Source organism: Fistularia commersonii, chromosome 3, assembly GCF_037954325.1.
Source record: "Fistularia commersonii isolate RoL2024-O1a breed Wild chromosome 3, RoL_Fcom_v1.0, whole genome shotgun sequence".
Lineage (NCBI taxonomy): Eukaryota > Metazoa > Chordata > Actinopteri > Syngnathiformes > Fistulariidae > Fistularia > Fistularia commersonii.
The window spans coordinates 6,873,846-6,883,902 of NC_141286.1; the positions used below are offsets into that span (position 1 = coordinate 6,873,846).

Below are 10,057 nucleotides of genomic sequence, written 5' to 3' on the forward strand. Positions count from 1 at the left end.
GTGGGGATGAAAATATTTATAGGCCAGAGAAGCACTGCATCAATGCCTCCATCAATTTATACATAGAGGAAAAAGTCAATGAAAACCTTACAAGCCACGATGTATTGCTGCTCCTGTATCAGAGCTTCAGTACCATTAATTAGCAGACCAATAAAACAAAAGCTTAAAAGGTTCTCTGCTTAAATCACTCCATTATCTTTTTCGTTCCCCTCCTTCAATATATCCTCAGAGTCTGTCATGTCGCCAGTCTGGTCTGGACACTCTTGTGTGCTCTTGCAGCAAATTCCATTCTGTGTACACACAAGAGCTGACCCACATTCTCCAAGCAACGTACTTCTCCGACCAGGTTGCCAGCAGAGAAGAAAAACAGGACATAGCCAAGTGGGTTCAACAAATCACTGCACCCTTGTCAGATTCCATGACACCATCAGGCCATTATAACACCTCCTCAAGAGCCGGCTGGTTGGATGACAGAAGCATCATGTGCTTTCAGCTCAAAATTCATTAGTATTGATCTGAAACATTATGTACCGCTGTAAAAAAATAATTTGTCATCAAGACTGAAGTTTTGATGTGAGCAGCCATTAGCAAAAATTTCCTGAATGTTTAGCATTAATTTAAGAGCTGCTTCTGTCGTAGTCTATTGTAGGGTTGCAAAACAATTTACAAAAAGGGGTTCCTACTAGGAATACTAACAGTGAGCCATAATAAGCCTCTTGGGTCTACGAGGAGCAGCCTGACTAAATCTCTGCTAGATTAGTAAACAAAAGGGTACAAACAAAGCCAATTAGACTTCCTCGTCGAGACGTGCAACAAAACTGAGCAAACTACAAAACACAGTCCTTCAGACACACGTGCCACAGAAAAACCTTGTGCTCAAAAATAGCTCTAACTCATTGATGTAGAGAGTTGCCAAGTGAAATATCTGGAAATAAACTGATGCAACTGTTGCATTCCATTTTCAGGACCATCATTATTGACTGAGAGGATGTTCATATACACTAGTCTAAAGCTAGCCCTATTGTGTGATTTTCACACAAAAAATAATGAGGAATTACAAAATTGAAATCTAATTATTAGATATGACGCACTGCACTTAGAATGTGCAATGAGACACATAAGATGGAAACATTATCTATGGGGATAGCTCTATATTTAACCAAATCAGCTCTACCTTTCTAAAAGTCTTGTAGTTGCATGTAGTTGTAGTTGCAGTACTGATATTTCAACAATGCAGAAGAACTACTGCAGGCAGTAGCTGCTGTAGTTCATAGCAAAACAAGAAAGCAATGATGTCACCACCTAACAGCAGTCCAAATGACTACATATGTCTGCCTTAATGGAGATTTCTCTCTGATGCCCCCCCAAAAAATCCTACTGAGGGCAGAGCAAGATTAACAATAGAGTCATCACACAGGCTTAAAATTTATTTGCACACAGAATATGCTGTATGTAAATTTAGGACATCTATATATATTGATACTTCCCTCTGTATATTTGGCAGATGTCACCACTATGTGAATCCATTAAAGTTTTAAGACTCCCCTCTTTTCAAATCTCATTTGTGGCTGTGGTGCTGAACAAAACGATTGCAGAATCACATAATCAGGCTAATTGGCTCAGCACAAAATATAGCCGTGTCTTGCTGAATCCATAAATCTAACTCCTAACGGTTCTTCCTCTCATTGATTCTCTTGCTTTTCTTTAGCAACAGACCGGCACAATGAAGAGCCCATTACAGAAATGGTGGTGACTGCTTTGAGATGTCACCCTAAATTTCTTGATGAGTCGACAGCTTTGAGGACATGTTGAAATAATTAATAGAGACCCTCCACTGTTGCCACTGGTATAAGACAGTAGTGTACAGGATGAAAAAGCAGTTTGAGCCACACCCACTCTAAAGATACGCATCTCTAACTACCTGCATATCTATAGGAAAAACTGTGGAAAACAACTTTGAGCAAAATGAAATTCAATTTCTGTATAAAATTTAATTTCTGTTGATGAATTCCAGTCATAAATGTGCATACTAACCAAACAAAGTCAAAGTATAGAGTAAAAATTAGACTGTGACAGTGCAGGAGCTATTGGGTAAGATAATGCAGTTCATATCAGTATTGTTTGCTGTGTGTATAGCATATTGGTTCCAGATAACCATACGATGAATGTGATAAGCCTGTATTTGATATCATAATTAGCCCATATCACCAATTTGCAGAATCTCTTTTCAACTTAACAGTGTTGCTTATTTACAAGTGCAACTGAAATTGGATCTTGCAGTTGCTGACCAGTAGGAATCAGTTACATTGGGTTTCAAATTAAATATCAGATGAGAAGCAGATCCATGTTACCCGTGGAAGATTAATGAAGAGGTTGTATCAAAAGTTGAAGTTGGGTATATCCCAGCACTTAATACAGCACCAGACTCTGTTATACAAAAGAGGCTTTTGAAAACTGTTCCAAAATTGTAATCCAAACAGCAAGGATTTGCTATCGCCTTCATACTTTTTTGTTTGCCACACAGCATCAGCTGAGCTCCCAGATAATTCCCAGCGTTCAACAAGTCAAAATTACGATAAAGGTAATTAATCAATTACGTCACTAAGCTGGGTTGGGATACCCAACATTTAAGTTCTGATCTGATCCCGAAGGTAGAATCGGAATTGCCACATATTATTGCTCAACATACAGGCTTTCTATCGATGCTTATGCACAACGACACACTGATCTAGTATTAAGTTATTGGACCACAGTTTGGAACCCATCACTTCACGGTTAGCTTAGTGTTCACAAATCATCAATATACTTGCATGCGTTTTCTAAGGGTTTTCCTTTGCTTCATATGATCAAATCTGTTTTATATGACAAAGCAATTAGCAGATCATTACACTGGTCCTGCTTGACACTACCAAGTGTGATACTGATGAAATGAAACTATAGATTAACTGAAATTTTGAACAATCCAGAAATTGTTCTAAGAAAGATCTAAATTGCTCTTTTTGGACATTTTTTAGTTGACAGAATTCTAATTACCAAAAATCCACATTACATGTTGAAAGATAACAAGAGATAAATATTATTATCAACACTAATCCAAGAAACACTCATGAGACAAAGCCTACATGAAGAGCTGTGCTTATACTGGCTCTTCTTTGAAAGCAACAAAAACTCAGCATATGCTCTCTCGCCCAGTTTGACAGATGTATCTGCAGGCCACTTTAAATTGCGCTAATTCAGCAGCTGATGCTTAAGTGTCTGGTTAGTTTGTAGTTTTAAATATTTTCAGAGTTGTACCTGTCACCTGTTTTGCATTGACACAAATCTCAATTTTTTTTTCCACTGCCATGGAGGAACTTAAAAGGCAGACATTAATATGTATAATGATGACAAAATATTGGGTTATTGGTAATAACCATCTTATTTGTAGAGTCTGCAAGATCAGACTATATTTGTCCAATATAATATTCAAAATTATCAAATTATTTAATTTGAGAGTGTATGTCAGGGCTCTATGCAGAGAGATTTAACTGGGCATTTTTGTGCAAACAAGGTAACAACTGTGCATGATCAGAGAAGCATATAAAATCGGAATCTACAGTCTTTTCAATCAAAAATCAAACAAATCTGAATTCTGAAACAGAAGGCCCTTGCATGAAATTGTTTAAACATATTGATCATTAGGTTTGATGGCAATGGAATAGCCATGAGGCCTCTGCTTCAACCATCATATGATCTTCTGCCTAGAGCCTCTGGTTTGGATCTCGGAAATACAAACAAACACTTAGTTCAGCCAATCCGTGCAGATGCTGATGTGGGCATAATTACAAAAAAATATTAACCCTGCTGCCACAGTTGCAACACAAGGAGTACCAAAATAATAAGGGAAGACAAAAATGTTGTTAAATCATTGACTGACACTTCAAAGCTCATGAGTGGATTATCTACAAGGTTAGATTACTAGATATTATCATCAATATCAGGGTAAAATTGCTTATTCCATAAGGTCCAAATTATTTCCGTACATGCTCAATGACAAATACATAATTAATGGTTAAAAAATGCTGAATGGTGGGTCTACCAACAAGCTTTTCCCACTAAAAAAAGCTTTTGATTCCCCACATCAACTCCGCAGTTGTTAATAGTTTTGAATGCAAGGTCCATGCTGGTTATACTAAATACAGACAACGTGTGATTTCTGAATGTTATTCTTTAAATAGTTTCTTTAAATCGCTAATGTCTCCGGATGGTATTTCAACCTGCATTGTTTAGTGATATTATGCCCTTGCCAAGAGACGGAAATAGTGTGGCTTTAAGCTGTTTAAATACAGTTAATAAAACCACAGAAGAAGTTACTCCGATAATTATTATTGTAAAATCTGGTTGGCTGGGTGTCTGCATTAGACAACTTTTGTTGTCATTTCCTTTTACTAGACTTGCTCCCTATGTTTAGTGTCCAACTAGCAGTTGCCACAGCTGTAAACAAACCAGTCACCAAATTTAAGGAAGTGCAGAATGAGGATGCAGAGCTGACAATAATGTTGATTTGAAATTCAACTTGTCTCCAGATACTGCAAAATAACAGCTTTTCATCTCAGCTGAGCATGAGCAAGTGATGTTGACATAAAAACACCAGACACGCTATCAACCTCAAAGAGCCTATCAGGAAACAGGCAGAATGCAGACTGTTAATACCTAAATTTGGAGGTAGTCTGAATTTGGACTTGTTGCAGAGATTATCAACCTCATTGCCAAGCTTATGCGTTCTTTACACCAACTTAAGGATGCCTGTTCTGATCTTGGGCTATTTAACTCACACAATAACTTTCCATTGAGAAGATGCTCAAGAGCATTGTCTGTATTCCTGAGGAATTTTAATGCAACACAGTTATGCAAATCAGCATTTACTTAAGCAGTGGTAGGTTGAGTAAGGGCCCTGTATTCCTAGGCCAAATAGTGACAGAGATAATTCAGCACAAAGACATGTTTGTAAAATGACTAGGAGGACGACAGCACACAACGTCAGACTTATGTAAGGTATAAGAGAAGGTAAGATAAAAGAGCCACTCTATTAACACACCAAATATTCAGCAATGTTCGCCAAACAAGTATTTGTTTAAATCCAAGACTAAGCAAAAACATGTCAGCAACCAGTCAGAACAAAAACCTTGCCTCATTGGTATCTTCCCAACCAATTGAAGGTCAATTACGAATTTAGCATATCATACATTGGATAGAGCATTTCTTCCTTGTCTAAAATCTTCTAAAACGTGAATTGTTTTCAAACAAGAACCACAGTGATAAAAAGATGCGACTACCGTGCAGTTATCATTTTCCATTGCAGTCACCTGACAGCACCAAGTTTGAGCATGAGTACTAACACAGCTTTTTTTTTTCTTCATTAAAACATTCAGCTAGAGGGAGATGACATCTCACATATGCCATAAAAGCTAAATATAAAAACTTAAAACCCAGTTGTACATTCTGAGGCCTAAACAATAGAGAATGATGGAACAATTAATAAAAATATGCAGGACTGGCCAGTCTAAGGAATAAATAAAATCAGACAGATGTCAACATTACTCCCCTTGACTTAATCTTTTAATGGGTATAATTTGGAGCAGGTACCATGTAGCACTCCACACTTTGACTCATCTAATGTTGAAATGCCCTAACTGCCAAAACTGGCTAAGTTTTGAAAAGTCTCTAAAGGAAGAAATCAGTGACTTGTCTGAGGCAACTAAGAAGCAGTGGCACTGCAAGTAGAGGCATGAAGCCACTTCTTAAAGTTGCATGGCATAGTAATAAGCACAAGATGGAATCAACCACAAATGTATCAGCAAAAAAAACAAGTTAATATTAGGAGAATAATGTCCACATGTTCCCATGTATACACATCAAAAATGTCAAGAAGATATATATATCTAATTCATGTGTAAACATGTTATTTTAGCATACACATACTCATATACTGAGAATACCTTTCATTCAAATCACAGTATCAATATTGCGACCTTAACAGTGGCTTAACATTTATTCTAGCCCAGCCTTTCACTACATGCCATTCTTTCTCTCTGCTGCATGTTCTCTTTCTACGAGCACTATCAAAACGAGAAAAAAACAAGCAAACAAAAATTCCAACTGTCAACGCCTTGTAGCCTTGTTACATTTTCCTTGGGGACTCACACTATCCAAAAGGGTTGAAGCTGTTGCAAAAAATAGCAACTTAGCACCTATGATCCGAGCTTAGTCGAAAATGAACAACTTTACCTGTAATGAGTACCGGAGGCATTAAAACAACAATATCGTCTTCTTGAGGCAGGAGAGTCTATTCGAAGATAAACATTAAATACACATCCCGCAGGTCAGGTCGATCGGCTGCAGTAGAGTCCATGTAGGCGTGGCTGTGAAACTGAAACACGGGCGAGAACAGTGACTTCTAGCAGCGATGCTCTCAAATCACAGCGCTAAAGCCGAAATCCAGCGAGGGCGAACGCCTTCGTGGGCTTGAGCGCGCAGAATCCAGAGCTCCAGCAAACACGAATTATTTTCAATCTTCAATAACACATCGGTTCGGCTAGGTCCCACCTCGTGTCGATCGAAACGCACGACGACAAAGAAGTAAAACGGACATTGGGCGCAAAAATTGCTATGCGATTCATAGAAGACCGTCGCATCTGACGCGCTCCACCCTGATTTCCTCGCTACGGCCAACCGCCCATATGAAGCGCAGCCAGATGATGGAGGTCCAGCTGAGCAAACAGCTCTCAGCGAACAGCCACCGGTGCAATGCATCGGGACACACTGTAGTTTTTGACCCAGAGTCGGACAGGTCTGAAAATGCGAAAGCCGTCCTGCGTGAGGGTCGGCTGAAACAACCGCGCCACAATAATAACGTTACAAAGCGCAGCAAAGAACGAGTGTCACCGCACGCCCTTCTCGTAAGCTAGCATCGGAAAACAGCGGGGTAAAATGCGTTCACAGGGGCAGGTTTAGAGCTTCTGATATTTCTACAGAAACACACCTATTTAGCTCAGACGCCACTGGTAATTTGTGGTATGCCATAGGTTTTGTGTCGTAGTTTCACAAGGTTGCCAAGCCCAGTGTCCACATAAACACAACTCAAACTATGCCGTCGGTCGTATATAGTTGTTACTAACTTGGGAATACCAAATGTGACAAACCTATCTTATTAGGTTAGTGTTGTCGACCTCCCCTACACGGTGGCATATCCTTATATCCAAGGCTGATGCGTTTATTCGTGTAACCTTTACCCAGGCGGTTGCATATCGGTATTTATGTCAAGAAACTGTCAGCTATTTTGGCTAGAGTTAACGTTAGCTAAGTTAGCTTTCCGGCGATGCAGCCGGAAAGTTAGCTCGTACGTTAGCTCCCCAGTCTGGAGAATAGCTGTGTGCATTCGTGTCCAGTTTGCTAAATCAAAATCAAACCTGCGGTAACGATGACCGACTTGAATATGGGAAAGTGTAAATGTTTTGGAGAAGGACACAACTCCAGTGACAAGATACCTGCTGCTCCAACACAAGCGGCCTAGCCGCCATTTTGAGACATGAAAAGGAGGTTCAAAAATTACAGCCACATCGTCATTTTCCCCACCTAACGCCGGATTCCTTCGACCCTCGCCGGCTTCATAACTGAAAACTCCCCGGACTCACCCTATTGTCTCTGTCCGTGAATATCCTCGGCAGTCTTCAATGTTAACACGACCCGACAGGGCGTGAAATTTCCGCTCCGAATCGGAATCTAGTTAGGTGGAGGTAAACTGCCCCTCTTGTGTCTCCAGCGCCGCTTGCTTGTTTTTTCGTAGGGCTACCGCATTCGCCTTCGGTCGGGAGCGCGCACGGGGCCCGCGTTCACGGGCTGACGGGAGCGCGCACGCCCTTGACAGACATGGGGGGGGGGGGGGGGATACTGAGGTTGTTGAGCACATGGGAGCTGACATTTTTAACCCACAATTCTGGACTTTGGCTGTTTATTTTATAGTTTTAAACTTGAACCAATTCAACGATCGCTATTAGACATTGTCTTTTTTTTTAAATCGAAGTCCCGGATCACTTAAACATAGATGCTGCTTTTCTAATTCCAATTTGAAAATATCATTTATGATCAGTGAGGAAACAAAAAACACATGAGAAATACTCATGGCTCGTTTTTTAAAAAACATGTTTTTTTTAATGCACTATGCAAATTAATTTCCCTAGTTTGAAAAGTACCCAGTTTAAAATCAAAAATGCATCCAGCTTAACACTTGTAAAGTCTATCCTGTCAGTGAATGCACTACTTGCATTACTTTTAAATTTAGGTATGCATACTTTTGTTGCTATTACCACTTCTTATTCTAACAAGGTGACATTCTTAATGGGACTCTTCTTATAATGTAGTAGTTTGTAGTTTTGTAACCTGCACAGTACAACTCTAAGGTGCCATAATAAAAGATCCTGAACGTAACCCTCCCCTCACCCATTACTACATTTTTACAGACAAAAGAACAAAAAGATAAAACTCGTAATATTTTCCTAGTTTTATTTTCATATAAAATCAGACTCAGACCAAAAATATTTGGATTATTTTATAAAGGGTAACACACAAATACCACACATCATCAGGGGAAGCAGACTCAAACACCAGAGGCCTTTCTGCAGATTTCCTCCACTGGAAATACAAACACAACCTTCAGACAACCATCACTTTGGACATCTCACAGAGACAATAACTGCAATGTGACCCACATCACAGACCATCTCTTATACCAAGGTACCAGTGTTTAGTTACTTTAACGGCTATTCTGTACGTGTACCAGTACTTTAATTATTTGTATTCACTCTTTAATATGTAATTTCACTCAACATTCACATTGTTATTTTTCATTTTTATAAATATACTGCAAAGGGTATACTTGCAAATGCAATCTGCCAAAGAATACACGTTCATCATGTTTTGTCACTAAAGTTTGCTTTTTTTTTTAAACACCTTTGTAGTAAATACATGTAATACTATTAACATGCAATTGAACACCTAAGCTACTTAAAACAAGAAATGTTACAGTGAACTCCAGGTGCATCTTGATTAGTGCATCCCTTTTCATAGAAACACCGCTGCAATGACTGTAGACTATAGTTTCGTCAGTTGCATGAGAAACAAGGAAAATCCCGAAATATCAAGTCACTGTTGCTAGAGTTTTGAAAAGTGCAAGCAATTTTCTTCAGGCAGAAACTGCTTTTCCGAGAACAGTTATTTATTAAACCTCCTAAATTTGCCAGTCAAACGAGGCAGGGGTTCCAATGGTTGCATCATTCTTTGTCATTTCTGACAAGGTCTGCCCTTCACAGTGAGGAAAAGGTTAGTGTGCCACCTTATGGACATTGTTGGTAGACTAGGAGAATGGCATAACCTGCTTCTTGTCAAAAGACCACAGAGGTCAAAAGATGTGTCAAAAAAAAGGGGGGAAAAAGGTAAAGAAAAAAAGAACAATCTCACATGATCAAGAGGATTAATTCCCCTCCTGACTGTTTACCTGCCATTGCCACTTGCTCCATTCAGTCATTATTAGGCACAATACACACTATCTTGTGCTGTCTTAAGATTTTATATCGCTGCAGTACCAAAAAAGCCCTCCCGACTGCTCGCCTTTTGTTCACATCAGCAACAAACCCACCCTGCATGCAGAGTAAAAAACAGCACTTCTGAAGATCACGTCCAGCACCATCTCTCTATTGCTTTAATCACATACAACAATGAAGTAACAAATTGCCATGAGAGGGAGACATCATTTGAATACAAGCAAACATAAACCTTTATCAGTCTGCTTTTTTTTTTTTTTTTTTTTTGGTACGTCTCTTTGAGGCAGCCCTTCTTTTATTCACTTTGTTTTGCGGTGCTGTGAATATGCTCACACATTCAAACAGCATGAGAAAGTGCGCTATACTCTCTTCGGCAGACAAACACACACACACATAGACACACACTCACACTCCTGGCTGTTTTGTCTCAATTGCATGCGAGAAGGTAAATGAGCAGGTAATGGAAAGGAGAGAGGGGA

At 39.4% G+C, this 10,057-nt stretch overlaps 1 protein-coding gene across 1 annotated transcript in view; it reads right to left on the bottom strand.

Annotated features, from left to right (window-relative positions):
• The window catches only part of LOC147235355 (lissencephaly-1 homolog A-like), a 34,540-nt gene extending 26,696 nt beyond the window's left edge, over positions 1 to 7,844 (bottom strand). Inside the window, exon 1 of the mRNA XM_086143201.1 lies at positions 7,674 to 7,844. The gene's annotated coding sequence lies outside the window, so the exon portion shown is untranslated. The remainder of the gene's footprint in view (positions 1 to 7,673) is intronic.
• Positions 7,845 to 10,057: the final 2,213 nt, after the last annotated feature.